At 38.7% G+C, this 9,856-nt stretch overlaps 1 long non-coding RNA gene across 1 annotated transcript; it reads left to right on the plus strand.

The window, feature by feature from the left end:
- The first annotated feature begins 8,653 nt into the window (after positions 1-8,653).
- LOC123258183 lies at positions 8,654-9,534 on the plus strand. Its single transcript, XR_006507990.1, has 2 exons — positions 8,654-8,692; positions 9,080-9,534. It is a non-coding gene; the product is annotated as an uncharacterized LOC123258183 (long non-coding RNA).
- Positions 9,535-9,856: the final 322 nt, after the last annotated feature.

A 9,856-nucleotide genomic window follows, 5' to 3' on the forward strand; every position in this document is an offset into this window, starting at 1 on the left:
TTCGCCCATCTTTCGATCAAAGTGGTGTGTTATCGGATCTCCTTAAGGTAAAGCCCGTGTATTCTCCAGGCCCTGATGGAGTACCAGGCTGTGTTCTGAAGAACTGCGCCGAGGCTCTGTGCAAACCGCTCGTTAAACTCTTTAATCTATCGCTGGAAACTTCGATCTTTCCCCTTGTGTGGAAGGAATCCTTCATTATTCCGCTACATAGGTTAGGTTAGGTTAGGTTAGGGCGGTGATGCAAGGGGGTCATAGAACACCCCCTCACTTCCACTTGAGCCGCAAGGGCTCCTTGTGCTGCCGCTGGAGCAAGGGTTTCACCGAGATGCTACCCCCCCCCTTCCTGTCTACCAGGGTGCGTATAAATGCCTAGACTTCCTATGGCGGCCCATGGTCCCAGCCTGCTTTTTTTATGAAGGCGACCAGTCCGCGTGGAGAGATCTCTGAGAGATCGCTAAGGTCCGAGAGTTCTTGGGACCCGAAGTGTTTCCGCTACATAAAAATGATTCCGCTACATAAAAAAGGGAAAAAATCCGACGCTGCGAATTATAGAGGCATCTCTAAATTGTCAGCAATTCCAAAGCTTTTTGAAAAACTTATCACTCTACATTTGGAACACCTATGTAGTTCAATAATAACTCCGTGCCAGCTTGCCTTCATGAAGCGCCGGTCCACCACTACCAACTTATTGGAGCTAACATCTTTTATCACGGATGGCTTCCGGAATGGCTTACAAACAGACGTCATTTACACTGACTTCAGTAAAGCATTTGACTCTGTTAACCATTCGCTTCTTATAAGTAAACTCAGTCTTTTGGGATTCCCAACTGATCTTCATATCTGGATTTCGAGCTACTTATCTGGGAGAACCCAACGTGTTTTCTTTGAAGATGAAGACCTCGCGTTTAGTCTGCGCCACATCTGGGGTGCCCCAAGGAAGCCATCTTGGACGCCTACTTTTTACACTGCTTATTAACGACTTGCCCCTTGCCTTAACTAATTCACTTGTACTTATGTACGCTGATGACGTTAAGCTATGCCTTCAGTATAAATTCACTAGCGCCCAGTCTAGACTTCAATCCGATTTGGATAAACTTCAAAATTGGTGTTTAGCAAATAACCTAAAGCTTAATGGATCGAAATGTAAACTTATGTCTTTTTACCGATTTAGTCCTCACCAGGCTATGTACTTTCTCTATGGATTCTCTAACGATTAACTCAGGTTAACGATCTAGGTGTCCTATTAGATTTGAGACTTAAATTTACCGACCATATATCTACCATGGTTAATAAAGCTATGGGTGTGCTTGGTTTTATTAAAAGATGGTCAAAAGAATTGAATGACCCGTACAAAACTAAAACGTTATATGCATCACTGGTCCGTCCGATTCTTGAGTATGGATCGAGTGTCTGGAGTCCTCAATATGGAGTACACCAAGATCACATTGAATCTGTACAAAAAAACTTCCATACTTTTGCTCTTAGGGGACTTAATTGGGATGCAAATCTTTACCTCCCCTCTTATCGTAATAGACTTTTACTAATCAACTTACCATCATTAACAAACGATGCTGGGTGTCATGTTTCTATATAATCTTATTTATGGAAATATAGACAGCCAGCATTTACTAACACGCTTAAATTTTAAAGTTTCTAGTAGAGAACTAGAAACTTTCGTCCTTTACTCCTCAGCTATTGTAGTTCGGTATATGCTTAACACGATCGGTTTAGGGTATTATGTTCGGACTACAATGGTCTCTATCACATCTTATCATTGTTGATATGTAAGCAAAGGTCGAAAGCGAACGCTTGCGATTACTTCGATTCAACCAGGCAAAACTTAGATCGGAAGAATATATTCACTTACGAGATGCTGTTGCTGGAAACATCGATGGAAATTTAAATCCCAATGACATCGGTAATGCTTTCATTTTACCTTCAAGATACATCGGCAGTCCACGGAACATGTAGGAATACATACAAGATGCGATGTCTTACGCACGTCATTACGGCCGACCGGATTAATTTATTACATTCACATGTAATCCGAATTCGTAAGAGGTACAAACTTTACTATTGCCAGGACAACAAGCTATTCATCGTCATGATTTAAATGCACGTGTGTTTAAAAAAAAATTGAAATCATTAATTGATTTTATTGTTAAATATTCAATTTTTGGTATCACACGTTGTTGGCTGTATACGATAGAGTGGCAAAAGCGAGGTTTGCCTCATGCCCACATTTTAGTTTGGCTTAAAGATAGAATCCATCTTGAAGAAATCGATCAAATAGTTTCAGCCGAAATTCCAGACCCATTAATTAATCAAGAATTATTTGATTTTGTCACCACACATATGATCCATGGGCCATGCGGTGCTTTCAACATGACGTCACCGTGCATGGAAAATGGAAAATGTAAAAAAAACTTCCCAAAGCCGCATACGAATGACACGATCACGGATATTGATGGTTATCCAATGTATCGCCACAGAAGTACTGAGAATGGTGGCCACACATTTACAATGCGACTGCCGAACTTTCCAAATCAAGTTGAGTTTGATAATCAGTGGGTGGTACCATACTCACCAATACTTTCAAAAACTTACAACGCTCATATCAATGTTGAGCTTTGCAGTTGTGTTAAATCAATTAAGTATATTTGTAAATATGTAAACAAAGGCAGAGATTTGGCCATATTTGAAGTACAAAACATAAATAAGAATCACGAAATAGCATGATACCAAATGGGCAGATACATTAGCAGCAATGAAGCTATTTGCCATATTTTCTGTTCCCATCCACGAAAGAGATCCTGCTGTCCAACATCTGGCAATATATCTTGAAAACGGTCAACGTGTATACTTCACTGAAGACAATGTTCTCAAAATAGCGTTCGAAGCTCCGAAAACGACTCTAACTGAATTTTTTACATTGTGTCAAAAACCTGATGGTTTTGGCCAATTCGCTAAGATGTTTGTGTATGGTGTTGTTCCACGTTATTTCACATGGAACAAATCCAGTAAAAAATGGGAGCCACGAAAACAAGGAAAACCACATCCTTCCATTACAGGCATATTCAAAGCTAAGACATTGGGGAGACTTTACACGGTACATCCAAAGCAACGTAAGTGCTTCTATTTACGTTTGTTATTGGTGAATGTTCCCGGAAAAACATCTTTCGAATTTTTACGAACAGTTAATGGTCGAGTATTCAATACATACCAGGATGCATGTCGTGAACTGCAATTGCTAGAAGACGATAACCATTGGGACTTAACGCTTGCTGATGCTGCGTTGACATCGACACCGAATAACATTGGTCAGTCATTTGCAATTCCTCGCAAGCACAAACTTCGTGGAAAAATATAAAAATTGTATGACAGAAGACATCTTGCATCGAATTAGACAAACAAATCGATGCCAAAACATAGATTATACACTAGAGATGTACAATGAAGCATTGGTCTTGATCGAAGATTTATGTGTTCTTATTTTAAATTTACCACTTAATCATTATGGTATGCCATCACCTAATCGTCCAGCCACCGACTTAGTCAATACCGATTTACAACAAGAAAATCAATATGACCATGGAAGTTTAGCAACAATTATCATGAACAGTAAACCAATACTAACAGCAGAACAAAAAAATTATTTATGATCGGATTATGCTGGCTGTTGCTGCTGAACAAGGCGGTTTTTTTTTCTTGGATGCACCTGGTGGAACCGATAAGACATTTTTAATATCGTTGATTCTTGCCAAAATACGGTCGCAATAAAAAATAGCATTAGCAGTAGCATCGTCAGGCATCGAACAGCACATTCAACCTTCAAGCAGCCATTGGATGATCATAATAAACCAGATGCAATGTGCAACATCAAAAAGAATAGTGGAATAGCTGCAGTGTTGAGGAAGAGTTCTATAATAATTTGGGATGAGTGTACAATGGCATTAATGCGAGTACAATGGCAAATATTTTCCGAACAACTACTATGTATTGGGAATGGTAAAATAGAACTGAAACCAAATACGCAATGCATTAAGCTGCTAGAAATTAACGAAATTAACTTCCAGATACAACCGTTGTTACCTGATCTGATGTCTTTTAAATCAATCGATACTGTTGTTGATGAAAATGGAAGTGTAAATATTCCGATTGAATTTTTAATTTTATTAGATTTCCCTGGTATGCCACCACATAATCTTCGATTAAAGATTGGTTTCCTTATTATTCTCCTCCATAATTTGAATCCACCTCAATTATGGATTAGTTCGTGACGTCACTTTCTTCTATACCTTTGTTCGCATCGCGGCACTCGTGCATTCGATCGGCCACCTGCATCTGCCGTCATGTACTAGCGTTTGTCTCGCTCTCTCCCGGGCTCTCTCGATCGCTCCGCAGCATCAAGCGTTGAGCCGCGCTCCGGCGTTTGTATTCTAATTCGGTCTTCACCCCCTCGCAGTCGCATCTATACATATATCATTTGTATAAACCCAAAAATTTCAAATAAATTGTATGAAATTTAACTGTGCTTGTTCTTACTAAAACCAAGATTTAGAACATTGAATATAGCTCCCGAAAACGCTCGGTAACTGAACCGATCTGAATGAAGTCCCATCATTCTAGCTTAAAAGACACCAAAGTTATGCCAATTCCGATCGTTCAGTTATATGGCAGCTATAGGATATAGTCCGCCGATCCTTATGAAATTCGGCAATTCAGATTATTTTTTCAAAAATGGAATCTGTACCAAGTCCCATCCTTCTAACTTAAAAAACAACAAAGTTATGCCAATTCCGATCGTTCTATGATAGATATAGGATATAGTCGGCCGATCCTTATGAAATTTTGTACATAAGGTATTTGGGCCAAATAAAACATGTGTGGAATTCAAAAATGGAATCTGTACCAAGTCCCAACCCTCTAACTTGAAAAACACCAAAGTTATGGCATTTCCCATCAATTAGTTATATGGCAGCTACCGTTCCGACTTATATACTGCCTGTAAACAAAAGAAGGATGTGTGCAAAGTTTCAACTCGATAGCTCTAAAACTGAGAGACTAGTTTGCGTAGAAACAGACAGACGGACAGACGGTCAGACGGACATGCTTATATCGACTCAGGAGGTGATCCTGATCAAGAAAATATATACTTTATAGGGTCGGAGATGTCTCATTCACTGCGTTGCACACTTTTGATCAAAATTATAATAGCCAAGGGTAAAAAAATTGAAAACTTGTGCGATAATAGTATACAGATAAACGAATTAAATAAAGTAATTGATGCAATTAATAAAGGAATAGAAACAGTCAATCGTTTAAATGAAAGCCAAAACGAAAACCAAAGGCTAGCAATACTTATTTTCAATTTACAAGAATTTACAGAAGTCATTGAATTAGGAATGCAATTTACATGACAATGTTTGACATGTCTCTCGGGCAAATTAACCATGTTAGAAATTCTTTAGGTCGGCTGCTGGACTTATGTTTCGTTTCTGATCCTGATGGAATTACTCTTTCCAGAACTTTGCCCCTTTCTGACCCTGAGGATCCATATCATCCCACTCTTGAGCTTTCAATTGAAAACAACTCCTTAATTGACCTTAAGTCTACACTTAAATCTCATTAAGTTCGTTTCTTTCGTAAGGCTGACTTTATGAAATTAAATAAGTTAATTTCGGAATTTGATTGGTCTGATTTAATGTCATGCGATGATATTAACTTAGCATTACAAAAATTTTATTTCACTGTAAGCTCATTTTTTGACGTTTGTGTGCCGTGGAAATATCCGTCCGCTTCAACGAACCCGCCTTGGTATACAAGGCATCTTAACAACTTAAAGAATAGTATGAGTAGACTTTTGAATAAACATAGATTATCTGGCTGTACAGTTAGTTATTCTAGATACTTATTCTAGCTCGGTCCAATTTCACCGTGCATAACGCAGAATATTATAGGAGTTATATTCGCCGCTGCAGGATTCAGTTTACTCAGGATCCGAAGCAGTTTTATAACTTTGTAAACACTAAGCGTAAACATGTATCTTTTTCCCCACTTCTTACCTTTGAGAACTCTTATGTGAACACTGATCAGGCAATGGCCGATCTCTTTGCACAGTTTTTTCAAACTACGTATTCACCTAGCAGCAGTTCAGCTCAGCCTTACACTTATGATATCCAATCAGCCAATTTCGCCCATCTTTCGATCAAAGTGGTGTGTTATCGGATCTCCTTAAGGTAAAGCCCGTGTATTCTCCAGGCCCTGATGGAGTACCAGGCTGTGTTCTGAAGAACTGCGCCGAGGCTCTGTGCAAACCGCTCGTTAAACTCTTTAATCTATCGCTGGAAGCTTCGATCTTTCCCCTTATGTGGAAGGAATCCTTCATTATTCCGCTACATAAAAAAGGGAAAAAATCCGACGCTGCGAATTATAGAGGCATCTCTAAATTGTCAGCAATTCCAAAGCTTTTTGAAAAACTTATCACTCTACATTTGGAACACCTATGTAGTTCAATAATAACTCCGTGCCAGCTTGCCTTCATGAAGCGCCGCTCCACCACTACCAACTTATTGGAGCTAACATCTTTTATCACGGATGGCTTCCGGAATGGCTTACAAACAGACGTCATTTACACTGACTTCAGTAAAGCATTTGACTCTGTTAACCATTCGCTTCTTATAAGTAAACTCAGTCTTTTGGGATTCCCAACTGATCTTCATATCTGGATTTCGAGCTACTTATCTGGGAGAACCCAACGTGTTTTCTTTGAAGATGAAGACCTCGCGTTTAGTCTGCGCCACATCTGGGGTGCCCCAAGGAAGCCATCTTGGACGCCTACTTTTTACACTGCTTATTAACGACTTGCCCCTTGCCTTAACTAATTCACTTGTAAGCTGATGACGTTAGGCTATGCCTTCAGTATAAATTCACTAGCGCCCAGTCTAGACTTCAATCCGATTTGGATAAACTTCAAAATTGGTGTTTAGCAAATAACCTAAAGCTTAATGGATCGAAATGTAATTGGAGTCCTCAATATGGAGTACACCAAGATCACATTGAATCTGTACAAAAAAACTTCCTCACTTTTGCGCTTAGGGGACTTAATTGGGATGCAAATCTTTACCTCCCCTCTTATTGTAGTAGACTTTTACTAATCAACTTACCATCATTAACAAACGATGCTGGGTGTCATGTTTCTTTACAATCGTATTTATGGAAATATAGACAGCCAGCATTTACTAACACGCTTAAATTTTAACGTTCCTAGTAGAAGGACTAGAAACTTTCGTCCTCTACTCTTCAGCCATTGTAGTTCGACATATGCCCAACACGATCCGTTCAGGGTATTATGTTCGGACTAAAATGGTCTCTACCACATCTTGTCACCTTGCTCTTCTAACAATCTTAAATCGCTTATATTAACCGCCTTATCTGTGCAACACTCTTCCTCGTGACATCTTTCTCCTACTTTTCGCTTAACTATCTCGGATCTATTCCCGCGATTCGAGCCGTACGTCACGCGGCAGCGTCCCTCGGTCGGTTGGACGGGAGGTGGGCTGTACGTATGCAGTGGGAACCGAGCAAAAAAAAATAAACTCGAACCTTTATCCTATATCGTAGCCAAAGAAATATTCTAAAATCCGATCAATCTTTGTATGTTACCTGTTCTTACACACCACCTTCGTCTGAACCGCCATCATGGTAACAATTGTCCGCTATTCGTTTGGTTTGTCTGCTACAAATGGCAACATTAGTCCGCTATTCGTTTGGTTTTCGATCGTCTGTCTAATGGTGACCAGCTGATAGCTCTGGGTGACTTTAACATCCCAGAACTTATGTGGTCAAATGTTGAAAATTCAGCGTCTTTACAGCTTAACTCCCACCACGACTTTCCTGCGGGCATGTTTGACATGTCACTCGGGCAAATTAACCACGTTAGAAATTCTTTAGGTAGGCTATTGGACTTATGTTTTGTTTCTGATCCTGATGGAATTACTCTTTCCAGAACTTTGCCCCTTTCTGACCCTGAGGATCCATATCATCCCACTCTTGAGCTTTCAATCAAAAACAACTCCTTAATTGACCTAAAGTTGTAATGCGCTTGTTGTAACTTAACAACAAACCAAATGCCTAAAAGTAAACCTCATTTAGTTAAGCTTGGAATAACCAAAAATACAAAACAAAAACAAAAAGCTTGGTTAAGCTTAAAGTTCCTCATCTATTGATAATCAATTATCTACCTAGAATTGAGCATTTAAGTATCGGTCTAAGCATAGAATAAGCAGCGGCCAACTTCTTTTCTCTTGTGGCTGCTAAGATAAGCGCATCGCTCGCGGTTAAACTCCAGTATATATTTAGCCCCCGGAAAAAAAAAGACACGTGGTGGGGAATTTCCACATAAGTTTCCCAAAACATAAACACAGAGGGAAGTGAGCAGCGCTCAGTGTATTAAAAGTGATTTACATTTTTGCGGTGCCAATTCAAGGTAAATAAAACCTTTGTTTTCGGCCTCACGCGTTTTTTTTCATTCGACTTATTTTTTTTAGGTCGATTTGGCACCCAGTAAGAACCCATTTTTGTATTGTTCTTACATTGGGAATAAGTTTATAAGCCCCCAAGTAGCCAGTTTACCCTAAGAAGGGCTTCCAGTGCCACGCCGCGGGATCTGATGGATTTATTATAAATTAGTGTGAGAGACACAATTTTCTTTTGGGGAGTAAGGTGCATGTGCAGTAATTTTCCCTCATTAATTAAAACCCGCCAATGGCCAGCATATGCACCCGAAATTATTCTCATCCAACGACGTCATTCATCGCCCCAAGACAGTTACGCCTGTCCCGTATTGGTTTCCGGAATTATTAATTTGATTTAGCTATTTTTATTTTGGTAGTATTTAGTTTTTTTTGGAGCTTGGAGTTTAATAATGTAAGAAAATAACGTTTCCAGTTCGCTTAATTTTGTATTTCTTTTTCATTACTTAAATACTAAAACTGAACGGTATGGAAATATTAATTAGTTTGGTGAATATATATATATATATATACATAAAAATAACCTCTATGCCCTAAAATTATAGATTCATCGCTCAACCCGACAAAAGATCTTTTGGACGTGGAAATTAAACTCGATGTAAGTGAAAAAAAAAAAACTCATTACCCCAAATTAAATATTGTTGGTGGTTAGGCTGATTTTTCTCAGTGTAATAAAAGCTTTACCTGAAAGATTTTTATCTCCCATACGGTAAAATCGAACCACGCGGTTTGCAATTAAAATACCGAACAACGGTACACTGAAAGAAAAGAAAAAAAAAAAAACGAAAATTTTTCTGGCACGTGCTGGCTAACAGTTGATTATTTATATATATTTTCCTTTTTTTTTATTCCCAATATTTAATAATGGCCTTCCGCAATGACAACAAAGAAAAATGAATTACATTTTTTTTTCTTAAATTAATTAATAAATATTTAATAAAAATTAATGGAATCTTGGAACATTATTTTTAATGCTCTTGCCGTGTTCCAACATTAAAAACCTTGCTAAAGTTAATCATAAACCCTTGCTATCAAATTTGAATTGAAAATAAATAAGTTACTGTGGAGACATTTTACGATATACATTTAGGAAATAATATTAGAGAATACCCGCTATGGAAGACAAGATTCTCTTCATAGACATGATTCTTGATATTATTTTTATATAGACATATATAATATTAGGGGGCCTCATAGCCTAGTGCAGCCTAGAAGTGCATGGCCCTGCAAGTTTTTCGGCGCTCGCGCATATGATGTAAGTAGCGAAAAGCTCTCGTTGGATTCTCGCTATCTATAATTATGTGCATGAGACCCGAAAAACC

This window comes from Drosophila ananassae (genome assembly GCF_017639315.1).
Source record: "Drosophila ananassae strain 14024-0371.13 chromosome Y unlocalized genomic scaffold, ASM1763931v2 tig00000097, whole genome shotgun sequence".
Lineage (NCBI taxonomy): Eukaryota > Metazoa > Arthropoda > Insecta > Diptera > Drosophilidae > Drosophila > Drosophila ananassae.